Here is a 12,563-nt window from a genome sequence, read left to right as displayed (position 1 = left end):
TATTAGTCAGGCTATCCTGAATTGACAATGCCTTTTTTTTGAAAATTCCTTTTATTTCATCATTCAGGCATGCTCTCGATAGACACTCATCGGGGGAGTTTCACTCTTGCCTCTCATTACCGTTTCCCACTACAGTCACCATTTGGAAATGCAGAGGTTCTAATTATTAGCTTAGTCTTTGGAACAATGGGGATGCTTCAGTACCTTTCAGAAGGGCAGCAGAGAACGTTAATGAGCATGCCCCTAGCAAGCGAGGCCCACACCTGAATCCTGCCACACAATCCCATTGTTTAGACCAAGTGGGAGTCTTCTGTATATAGGTTAGTTTCAAGTTTTCTAAGGTAGGCATTGACTTTGCTCTAATGATTCACCCTGACTCAATGCCTCCTTGCTGGGTGGACTTCATAATTTACATGGTAGATGTCATCGCCCTAGCAAGAACACAAGGCAGCTCCAGTCTTTGTTGTCCTCCTCTTCACTTATGTGACACTTTGCCAAAGAGTCAATTCTCCAAAGAAACAGCATTTAGTCATTCCCCTAACCTTTACATGTCCTCATCTAGACCCTGAGAAGATGCAGCGAGCTCTCCATACTAGATTGAATTTTCCATTTACAAACTCACTGGTTTTTGTACCTTCAACTATTTCTGGCACAAAGTAGGTGGCAAACAAAGGTCTGTTCCCTTATCTACAGGTTTGGGAGGTTTAGATTCCAGAACATAGATGAGAGAGGGAGCAAGGCTACAGAAGATGGGACAAAGGAATAGAGGGGGAGAGAGAAGGTATTCTGTGAAAGATCTCTAAGAATGAATTATGGTGTCTGGATGCATGTTCTCCTTTGCTCAGCTGATCTGTTCATTTGTCCAGAGGATGGTAAGTAGATGATGACTTTTTTGGGGGGGTAGGGGGAAAGCCAGCTATTCCACAGCAGAGACTGTATAGCCTAATGATCAGGGAATCAAGGGGACTTAATACCTATGACAAACCTCATGCCTTGTGAGCAGTTTTCCTGACTCAAGGCTCTCCCTAATACTCCAGTAGATTTTCTACTCAGCAACCAAAGTGATCTTCCTAAAGCCCACATCTGACCACGTCACTCCCCTTCCACTCGATATACTTAAGTGGCTCCTCCAACATCAAAAATCTTTCACAATCTGGCTGCCTCCTACCTTTCTGGACTTCTTGAATTTCTCCCCCACAAAGTCCATAATTCTCCTAGCACTGGCCTCCTTGCCATTCATCAAACCCTCTATCTCCCCTCTTAATAACTTTGCACTAACTCTCTCTCATGCCTGGAATCATCCCCCTCCAACTGCTGCCTCTTAGTTTTCCTGTCTTCCTTGGAGATTCAGTTCTAATCTCACTTTCTACTAGAGGATTTTCCTGGGATCTTCCAGCTGCTAATGCATTCCCTGCACACATTTTCTTCCATCTACTTTGAGTGATTTTCATCTTGTCTCTCCCATTAGAATGTAAGATCCTTGAGGGCAGGGACTGTGTTTTTGCCTGTGCTTGCATCCTTAGCTCTAAGAACAGTGTTTGGCATATGTTATTGTTGTTCAGTTGTGTCCAACTCTTCATGACCCCATTTGGGATTTTCTTGGCAGAGATACTGGAGTGGTTTGCTGTTTCCTTCTCCAGCTCATTTTACAGATGGGGAAACTGAGGCAAACAGTGACCTTGCCCAGGGTCACATAGGTGGTGTCTGAAGCCACATTTGAATTCAGGTCTTCCTGACTCCAGGCCCAGCTCCACCTAGCTGCCTTGCTTGACATACAGTAAGAGCTTAATAAATGCTTGTTGACTGACAAACTTTTTGTGATCTCCCCTACAACTGCCAGTATCCTCCCTTTGAAATGACCTTGGATTTAACTACTTTGTATAGAGTGGGTGACCTAAAAGTCTGATAGTAGTTTTTAGCTTTGATAGCTATTTAATTAAGTCTTAGTAAGCTTAATAACTATTAAAGCTTAAAACTGCTTTAAGACTTTTGGGACATCCTGTGTCCCAGGATGGTTTGAATTCATTCACTTTATCTATGCTCTTGTGTCTCCAAGTAGAATGTTAATCTTTTGGAAATAGATGGTTTCGTTCTTTGTATTTGTATCTTCTGGGCCTAGCACAGTGCCTGGCACTTGATAAGTATTATGTAAATGTTCCTTATTAAAAATATTATTACACCCAGAAGAAAACAAGTCGGATATTTCTGTGGACACTAATGATTCACTATAGTACTGTGACCTAACTCCGCCTGACTGTACCTTATATTCTTATCACCCCTACAATGGCATGGCCCCACTCCAACTCTGCTTCTGCCATCACACAGCTATACAATCTTGCCCTTTAGAACTCTTTGTCTCTTGTTGATAAGTCCCCCACCAACTTCCATTGTTCCAAAGGGCATTCTAGTCACTTCTTCTCTTTAACTGAAACCAGGTTCTCCCTTGAGGATCAGTGGCATTTATGGATCGCTATACAGGATGCAAAGTGTTTTGTAGACGTTCTCTCATTTAAGCCTCCCAACCACTCTGGGAGGGAGCTGCAGGATGAGGATGCCCTGGCAGGGAGTGATAAGATCGATGCAGGGAGTCAGGGACCTGGGGAAGGGAGGTGAGTGAAGAAGTCGCTGAGGTAGGACAGGCAAGATGGTAACAATCACCAAGAACAATGAGTATAGACAGAAGAGATGAAGATGAGAGATGGTTTAGAAGTCCAATCTACCCAAAGGCCCCTGGAGAGTAGAGATAGGAATGGGAAAGGGAAGCATGGAGCCTTGCAGAATGGAAATGCCACTAACAACAGTGTCAGAGAACAATCAGTTTTAGGACAACAGGCTCATTTTTAGTGTTGGTAAAACACATACGAAGCTCCAGCAGGGGCATGCTAGACCCAGCTCACATTGGCTCACAGGCTGATTGTTAAATTTCCAGAGTAAGCATTTACTCAGAAATCAGTGATCCTTATACAACAAGGCTTGATTTATTGTTTTGTTGACTATTTAGACTTAAGAAAGTGCTAGTAAGGCAGATGAAACTTAAGAATGTGTATACATACATTTTTCCTCTCTTCTGGAGAACCCCTTTGTTAAACATCTATCAGCACCACCTGTGTCCCAACCTTGCTTTCAAGGCCAGTTGCACATTACTCCCCATTACAAAATCTATTCTCTCCCCAAACTGTCCCATTTACTACTGTTCCCTCTCTGCAACATTCCATGGCTCTGCCCAGGCTATCTCCCATGCCTGAAATTTTTTTCAACTTCACCTTTGCTTTATGGGACCCATCTCTCTGTAAATGATCTGTAAATGATTTTCATACAGGTGATAATTGAAAATGTGGGAGTGGGTGAGATTGCCAAGGGTCAGAGGACTGACCCCTGAGGAGACACAGTAAAGGAGACAAAGTCAAAGAGGTAAAAAGAAAACCAGGAGATGTCAAGGTCACAAACACCAGAAGGTCAAAGGTAATCTCCTCAAGAATGTAAGCTCCTTGAGCGAAGCAATTATTTGATTTTTTTGATTCATCTGTGCACATCCAACACCTATTAGAATGTCTTGCATACAGTAGGTACTTAGTAAATGTTTGCTGAATTGTCAGTTCCACTCCTTGTACTCAACAGTCAAGCTCAACAGAGGTTAATGGCATGAATTTATTGCACACTCAGTGAACATGGTTTCGTGACTTTCTCCATCAGTTCTATATGTCTGGACATAGAAACAGAGAAAATAGAAAGTGAAAATCCAGAAGTTATGATGCAATAAACTCCAATTTCACAGGAATTTGTGAAGAGTATTACTCTCTCAAGTGAAATAGAAAATGTATCCCACTATAGAAGGCCATATGCTTAGGTATTACCTAAGAAGTTTTATGGAGGTTGTAAGAAAAATGTTCAGAATCCTAGGATCAATCAATCAATACACATTTATTAAGCACCTACTATGTGCCAATCACTGTGCTTAGTGCTAGGGATAAAAAAAAGGCAAAAGACAATTCCTGTCCTTAAGGAGTTTACAATCTAATAAATCATATACTCTTAGAATTGAGGAGGATCTCAGTGACTATCCATTCCAACCAAGATCTAAAAAATTAATCTCCACTCAAACATTCCAACCAAGTGTTCACTGATCAATTGCTTGAAGACACCCAATGAGGAGGAACCCACTCAGCCCCAAGGCAAGTCATCCCACTTTCAAGAAACTAGAATTGTTAGGAAGGTTTTTTGGGTTTGGTTTTCCTAACCTCAAGCCCAAATTTTCCTCATTGTAGCTTCTCCCCATTGTTCCTGGTTCTGCTTCTTTGGGCCAAATCAAACAATTCTCATTCCTCTAATTCTAAAAGGAAACCCCTTCGAAAACTTGAACCTGGCTATGATAGCACCCCCTCTGTTGCCCCCAGCCTTCTCCAGGCTAAATGTCCCTAGTTCAACTGATCCCCACATTCCATGGATTGCCATTTTCTACCAGTTTACCACCGTTTTTAAAATTTAGTACCCTAAACTGAATACAATACACCAGACATGCTCTGAACAATGCACAGTACCATGTGACCATCATCTCTTTATTCTTGGAATTGAGGCATATTCTTAGTGTGGTCCAAGATACATTGATTTTTTTTTTTTTTTTACCATATCACCTGATTAAATTGAAGCTTCTGTCCACTACAAGCCTCAAATCTTTTTTTTTTTTTTTCCAAATGAACGGCTAACAATGCTTCACACATATTCTACTTGCCAAGTCGATTATTGGAACTCGTGTAAGACCTTACATTTATCTTGATTAAACTTCATCTTATTTGACTCATCCCAATGTTCTTGCCTGTCAAGATCCTTTTAAAAATCTTAACTATCTCATATAATGGGTTAGCTGCCCCTCCTAACTTTGAGGTACCTGCAAATCGGCTAAACATGCCATGTACATTTTCATTCAAGGAGAGAGTAATTTATCTTTCAATATTAAAAGGAGAAGGAAACATTTTTTTTTTCCTGAAAGTGTTGCTTAGAGGCCAGATATTTTAGTTGTAAGAAGGGTTCCCATCAGTACCAATTAGTTAAGCAACATTTCAAAAACTGGGGCAATAAGATGGCTTTAGCTGATGCTTTTTAAAAAAGAAATGTTTTTGGTTGATGCTTTCAGAAGGTCTGAGAAGGTTTGCATCTCAAAAAAAAACCCAAAAATTTTTGCTTAAAAGAAAGAGAGGATCCCCCCCACCCATCCAATTCTGATAATTAGGTCTATGGAGGGAGATAGAGGCAGAAAGGACAAAACAACTAACAACATTTGAGATGGCACAAAGCCTAATTTTCTACTATGCAATTACTGCCAGAAGAGGTCACCAATCTCCCTAACCTTTTCCTTTGGAGGAAGTGGCTAGGGATTTCTACCATCCCCAAAAGCTGAAGTACTGGTTTTCTTGTTGTAGAATGGATAGCCAAAGTAACTCATACAATTTCCTCCCCTGAAATACATTCCATTTGGGTCTGCAATGCAAGTGAAATAAACGACCAACGCTTCTGACAACGAACTCTCCTTAAAGTCCTCACAACGGCAAAGAGTAGTTTCTGCTGCTGTATCTTGGTGGAGTGCTCTCTGGACAACAAAACACAGTAACTAGAAGGCTGACAAGCCATCACTAATTATTACGTGTAAAATTAATGTCTCCAAATGGATTCTGATTCTTGGAGAACTGAAGTGAGCTTATCCAGGACCAGAATTTCCAAGTAATTCAAACTCAAAAAGGCAATCTCATACTTAAAAATTAAATTCACTCCAAGTACTCTGGAACATGAGTTCAGAAGATTGGAAGAATCAAAGGATTTGAAAAAAAAAAAGAGGCTTTGAAAAATCAAAAGGCTGAGCTATCAAAAGCCTCCTTGACCATCCCTTAGTGTAACAACATTCCAAAGAGAAATAATAGGATTCATTAAAATGCATTCAGTATAACTTTTACCCATATAAGCCTTGGCCTTTGAAGTGGTGATTGCCTCTGGAGACAAGGATGCTCTCTGGAGTTGAAACAGAACTTAAAATCATGGAATATAAGCTCCCTGAGGGCAAAGACTTTTTCATTTCTGTTTGCATGCTTTTTTTTGGTCTTTGTATGCAGGATCTTGTAGATAGTAAGTGGCTGATAAATGGTTCTTGAAATGTTTACTAGGGGTATGCTGCATCTGGCCTGTATAATCTCTCCAGAGCCAAAATTTTCAGTGTGAGCATTTATTCCTTGGAAATCTACAAAAGTCACAAATCAACCCTTGATTTACTGTTTTGCTGATTATCTTGACTTAACAAAGTGATAGATAAAATGTTAATAATACAGATTAAACTTAAAAGTGAACTGGGTGTCCATTTATTTTTCTGGAGAGCCGGATATTAAACCTTTACTATCATACTCCTGCAAAGGAGTATCCTGTGTACTTCTCAGTTAGTTAAAAGAGGTTTTGTTTATTTTGCTTTTTAAAAAAAGGCAAAGCATGATGGCACATAGGATTCTCTATAGGACAAATGGGGGGCAGCCCTCAGAGCAATGATTCCATCTATTTTTTATAATAACACCAATAGTAATTATAACTATTAATAATAATGAGTCTATTAAACTTTGTTCAGCTTTCAAAGGGTTTTACAGAGATCACTTCATTCCACCCTCTGGTCTTTTAAGGAGGAAGGTCTGGGTTTAAATTCTACCTCAGATACATCCTGGCTATGTGGCTCTTAACCTCTCAGGGCTCCTGGTAGCTGGCTAAGACTATGTGGATTCATAGGAACATGGGAATAAACTGGAAAATTCTTACTTGGCTTAGATAGCCATTGTAGGAATTTGCCTTTGGTAGATAGTAAGTACCTGAGAACACCTTATGAGGCTCTGCCTCCCCACCTCACCTAGAGAATATCAGGTTAGAAAGAGATCAGCAGTTAACCTTGCCTTACTATAATAAAATAATAATGATGATGACATTGGACAATTAAGTCACAATTGAATTACGATCATGAATTATAAGAAAAAGTCTAACATTTAAAAAAATACGTTACATGTTAATCCTCTGACTAATAGCCTTACTAATAAATAACTAAAGACTACATTTTTCAACTGGTTTTCTAGCTTCCATGGGAACATTCTGATTGTGACATAATTTTTAAATTAGTGGGTTTATTCATAGTTTTATATTAGTAAATGTCAACCTTCTTACTAATTAGCAAATTCAGAAAATCCACAGTGGTATTAATTTTCAAAATGTATGGGGCACGAAAATGGTGGGGGGGGGGGAGGAATAAAGAGACCATTAACATTTTTCACAGGGCATTTATTACCATCAAATCCAACCCAAAGCTGGAAACTATTAACCTGGTTTTTAGAGAACACTTCCATGGCTTAGACGGACCATGCTACTGTCACAAAGAAAAAGAAAGGCTCATTTATTGCAAAACGTGGTTGCCCAGGAAGGCGCTCTTGGTTACATCGAAATTTTTCCTGATGAAATTTTCTCAAGTTGTCGTTGCTGGTGAGTTTTACCCTCTTGCCTTCAACTGTGTTAAATGCACTTTTCCGGCAGTTTTTCATTTAAAAGGGTTTTATCATCTCTTTACTGATGTTTCCACTCAGTCCCTCACCCACTCTCCCTCACTTGAGAGAACAATGCACCAGATAATGTCGGCATCTTCTGATGCTGTCCTACAAGTGGTTAGTTTGTTATGGTTGGTGTTTTTTTAAGTTTTTTTTTTTATTTTTTCATTTTTTTTTTGGCCGTGCATGAATTCATGAAGGGTAAAAAAAGGGTCTCTCTTTTCTTTTCCCACTAACCCATGGGAAAGATGTCTGTATAGCCTGTTTGACCTCCAAGCTCAGAAAGATGCTAAGTGATCTTGTCTTCTCAGGGACACATTTATGGAGCTATCCCACAAATTTTAGATATGAAATGAATGTATCTCTTTTTTAATTTTCCTTTAACTTTGTATGCCAGTTGCTAACGTTGTGTAGTCTTCTCATGTAGGTGGCCATGATAACCATGTTGAATCTTGGAGGCATCATGATGATAAGGTCTTTCGCTTCCCCTTCTTAAGTATTTTTGGCTGTGGCCAGGTCCAGGGTCACTACCAACAGTCAGGTGGAGGAACTCTCCTGGACATAGACCCAGCCACAGCTTCTGTCTGATTATAAAGAGATGTTGGATAATTCCACCAAAGAAAGCAGTTCTTGTTGTTTTAAGTGATACAAGTAGTTTTGGAATTTGCAACTAGTTAGAGGCTCATCTGGTGAGATTCTTTAGTTTTGGGCAATTTTCTTTCTTCTTTACACCCTATGGTTGATGTAACCTAGAATCAGTTGAACAAAATACATCTTGGTGAGCTAGCTAAATATCTCTATGTCCTTAAAGCACCACTCCTTTTAATTCACTGTTGGTACTTAATATTAATACTCATTACCTTTCGTGTAAGCTCCTAAGGGTCTAAGAAAGTAAAGTAGCAGCAGCAGCAGTAGGAATCGTGGTGATAGTAGTAGTATCCTTAGTAGTGGTGGTGGTGGTGGCGGTGCTAGTGGTAATAGTAGAAGTAATAGCTAGCATTTACATAAACACCTAAAAATTTGCAAAGCACTTTATTAAATATCTCATTTTATCCTTACAATGACCATGAGAGGTAGGTACAATTCTTATCCTCAGTTTACAGATGAGGAAACTGAGGCAGAAAGAGGTTAAGGGACCAAGGTCACAAGGCTAGTAAGCGTTGGAAGGCTGAATTTGAACTGGGATCTCCCTGATTCCAGGTCTAATGCTCTAGCCAGTCTGCCATCAGAAGCTCATATAGAAATGTCCTCATAATATAGGGTTGGAGGGAACAAGTTCATATGCACATTTTCTTGTACATGTTACAGACCTAGATATGTGTGTATACATATGTAATACATACATGTACAGACACATGTGCATATAAACCTAAGGCCATATTTCTACAGACATGTGAGTCAACAAGGTATAGTCTATAGAAAGGGGGTTTGGGGAGCATACCTAGAACTTCATCCTTACAGAGGGATCCTGACCCTCTTCTCTAATGAAGATAAGCACCTGCTCTGAAACCTGGGCTCTTAGAGGCTTGCCTGGGGTGGGGGTGGGGAAGCCCTGAGAAAGACCTGGGTTCGAGTCCCCCCTCTGATGTTCTCTGCCTTTGTGAACCTGGACAAGGCAGTCAATTAGCCTCTCAGCGTGCTCCAGGCAACTCTCTAAGAGTGCACTTTCAGAGCATGAGGGAGTATTGTAGTCAGGATCCCCTGATAACAATGAAATTCTAGCTACACTCCGAAAAACAAACAACACTTGCATCCGTGTACACTGTAAACAGATATAATGCATGTGTGTATATACATGTACATATGTGTGAGACATGCTACGCACACATGCAGATATGTGCAGTACTACAGGCACATGGCAGATAGCACTTGACACGTGTACGATGTTTAAACGCATCCCCTGCGTGATCTTGTGACTCGGTGACCTGAGCCCTGCTGGTATTTTTATAAAATTTTAGAGATGAAAGAGCCACAGCTCAGAGGGCATCAGGACTTGCCCAGGGTCACGCAGCTCTGTCCGTAAGCCCACGTTCCCATATATACGTTAAATAAGAGCACGCCTGCACAGAGGTTGTAATAACGATCATTCATACTTACATAATGTTCTAAAGCTCAGAATGTGCTCTGCCTGATTCTGCCATGTGACCTGTTCTATAGACGAGGAAACTAAAGCTCTGAGAGTTAGTGAAGTGACTAGCCCAGGGTCACAAAGCTAGTAAATGTCTGAGGTCAGACTGGAACCCAGCACTACTTCATTCCAAGAACGACACAGCACCCCATCCATTGTGCTACATGGCCTCTGTAGAGAAGATTAATAACAAAAACAACTACAGCTGACTAGCATTTATATGGAGCAGCTGGGAAGCTCAGTGGAGAGCGCGTTGGTCCTGGAGTCGGGAAGATCTGAGTTCGAATCCAGCCTCATACACTTACCAGGTCAAGTCACTTAGCCTCTGTTTGCCTTTATCCACTGGAGAAGGAAATGGCAAACCAGCCCAGGATCTTTGCCAGGAAAAGTCCATTTGGGGTCACGAGGAATTAAACCCAGCTGAACAACAGCATCAACAAGAGGCATTCATATAATGTTTTATAGGTCGCAACGTGATTCACACATGCTATCTCACTTGATCCTCGCAACAAACCTGGGAAGCAGGTGCTAGAAGGTAAGTGACTTGCCCAAGATCACACATCTAGGAATTATCTGAAGCAGGATTTGAATTCGGGTCTTCCAGATATACCACTATCTACTACTCTACCTCGGATACAATTAAAAGTGTATATCTATACATTATATATCATTTCTTGCCTAGGAAATATTATTTACTCCCTACTAGGATGAAATTCATGAGACAGCAAGACATTTAGACAAATATACCATTGCTCAGCAGAGTCCAAGGCACACAGAAGGCATTCTGTAAATGCGTGGTAATTAAATGGTACCGAAAGCCTAGTTGCTTTTTTTTAATCCATAGATTCATCCTGGCCATATTTAATTGATTTAACTTGTCGCCATCAAATACCAGCAAATAAACAAACATTTATAAAACCCTTGCTATATGCTAAGCGCTTACTGTATGCTGGAGACAGAAGAACTACGTTAAAACCCTCCCTGCTCCGTGCATTCCAAATAATAAGCACCATCCAGTCTAGGCCCAAGGAGATGGCGACTGGAAAACGATGCTTGGTCCAAGTGAACTGGTGGCTCAGGGTCTGTATAAAATAAATGTAGCGTGGTCAGATCAGCTATAATTGGGGCTTAGTGAGCAGACTCCAGGTTAGCTGAGGGATTCCTTCTATTGGAAACAGAGATGAAAAGGGAAAGACCAGGTCATTATCTATTGTTGCTTGATAATGTAACCCACTGCCTGAACTTTACTGTACTGCTGTCATTCAAATAAAAATGAAGGTCAGAGAAGAGGAGATTGTTGGGTGATTTTCTCTTAGGAGCTGTTGGAAGTGTCTTCTGCAACTTTGAGTGTCTTTGGCTACTGGGAGTAACAGAATAATAGTGTCCGCCCCCCCCCCCACACACACACCCTATTCCCTGTCACCTTATAAACTAGCGTGGTCCTACCACTAACCCCATTAATCCCATAACACCTGGAATCTCCGCTAGATTATTAGAGAAGTTAGTCCCCAAACCCTTTGATTAAAGCTTAAATAGGTAGAAATGTAAGCAAAATTGGAGAAACCTTTGACAGCTGCCCTAGAAAGTAGTGATGTGCCATAATATACCAGTAATCAATGGTAATCTTGAAGTCCTAATGGATTCCTCTACAATTTGGGTCTTGAGTTATATGTTTATCAAAGTTAGGTAGGTAGGAGGAGAGAGAGAGAGAGAGAGAGAAAGAGAGAGAGACAGAGAGATACTCAGATATATTTGTATGTAGAGAGCAATAGAACAACACATATGTAGTGTGTGTGTATATGTCTCTGTGTGTGTGTGTGTGTGTGTGTGTGTGTGTGTGCACCAGCCTTCTATCAATTATATTACATGGCCACTTGGGAGTATGGCTAAGGAAAAAAAACCACAATAATTAAAACAGGATGGAAATGTCTCCAAACTCTACCCAGGGACCACAATCTCCCCTGACCGGAGGAGGGCCAATGCTCACCCTCAGCTTCCTTTTAAAGAAGCCATTTTGGGGAGTTTCCTGGAACCTCTAAAATTCCTTCCTGTCCCTTGAGCACCATCTCTACATTCTGTATTACAGGACAGGGCATGAAGAACATGTAGATCGATAATTAAAAAGTCAGAAATGGCTCTTTCCACCATCTTGCAGCGCTGCCACCATAGTGCGCATGAATGTCCTGGCAGATGCTCTCAAAAGCATCAACAATGCAGAAAAGCGAGGAAAACGCCAGGTTCTCATCAGGCCGTGCTCCAAAGTAATCGTCCGGTTCTTAACTGTGATGATGAAGCATGTTATATTGGCGAATTTGAGATCATTGATGATCACAGAGCAGGGAAAATTGTTGTGAACCTCACGGGCAGATTAAACAAGTGTGGTTTAATCAGCCCCAGATTTGATGTTCAATTGAAAGATCTGGAAAAGTGGCAGAATAATCTCCTACCATCCCGTCAGTTTGGGTTTATTGTGCTTACAACCTCAGCTGGCATCATGGACCATGAGGAAGCAAGACGAAAACACACAGGAGGAAAAATCCTGGGATTCTTTTTCTAAGGGTGTAAAACAAACATACCAATAAAATGCTCCAATGGAAAAAAAAAGTCAGAAATGCATATTTTTATATATAAAAGAGAAATCATTCATTTGGGGAAAGTGGAAGCAAGGCACTTAATGACGCTATCAGGTCTGGACATCTAGCGACTCCTCCTAGAACAAGGACTCTTCGCCATGGACCAGTGGAGGACACGTGTTTGAATGGGAAAAAATGTACATGTAATAGTAATCATAATAATAGCTAACATTTATATAGTATCTACTGTGCTCCAGGCACTGCGCCAAGTGCTTTATAAATATGATCTCATTGGATCCACACAGC

The 12,563-nt window shown here is 40.7% G+C and overlaps 1 pseudogene; it reads left to right on the top strand.

Annotated features, from left to right (window-relative positions):
• The window catches only part of LOC118832310, a 29,541-nt pseudogene extending 17,253 nt beyond the window's left edge, over positions 1–12,288 (top strand).
• The last annotated feature ends 275 nt before the right edge of the window (positions 12,289–12,563 follow it).

This window comes from Trichosurus vulpecula, chromosome 9 (genome assembly GCF_011100635.1).
Source record: "Trichosurus vulpecula isolate mTriVul1 chromosome 9, mTriVul1.pri, whole genome shotgun sequence".
NCBI lineage: Eukaryota > Metazoa > Chordata > Mammalia > Diprotodontia > Phalangeridae > Trichosurus > Trichosurus vulpecula.
The sequence above is the reverse complement of the archived record's forward strand: the minus strand, read 5'-3'. Positions and strand labels throughout refer to the sequence as shown.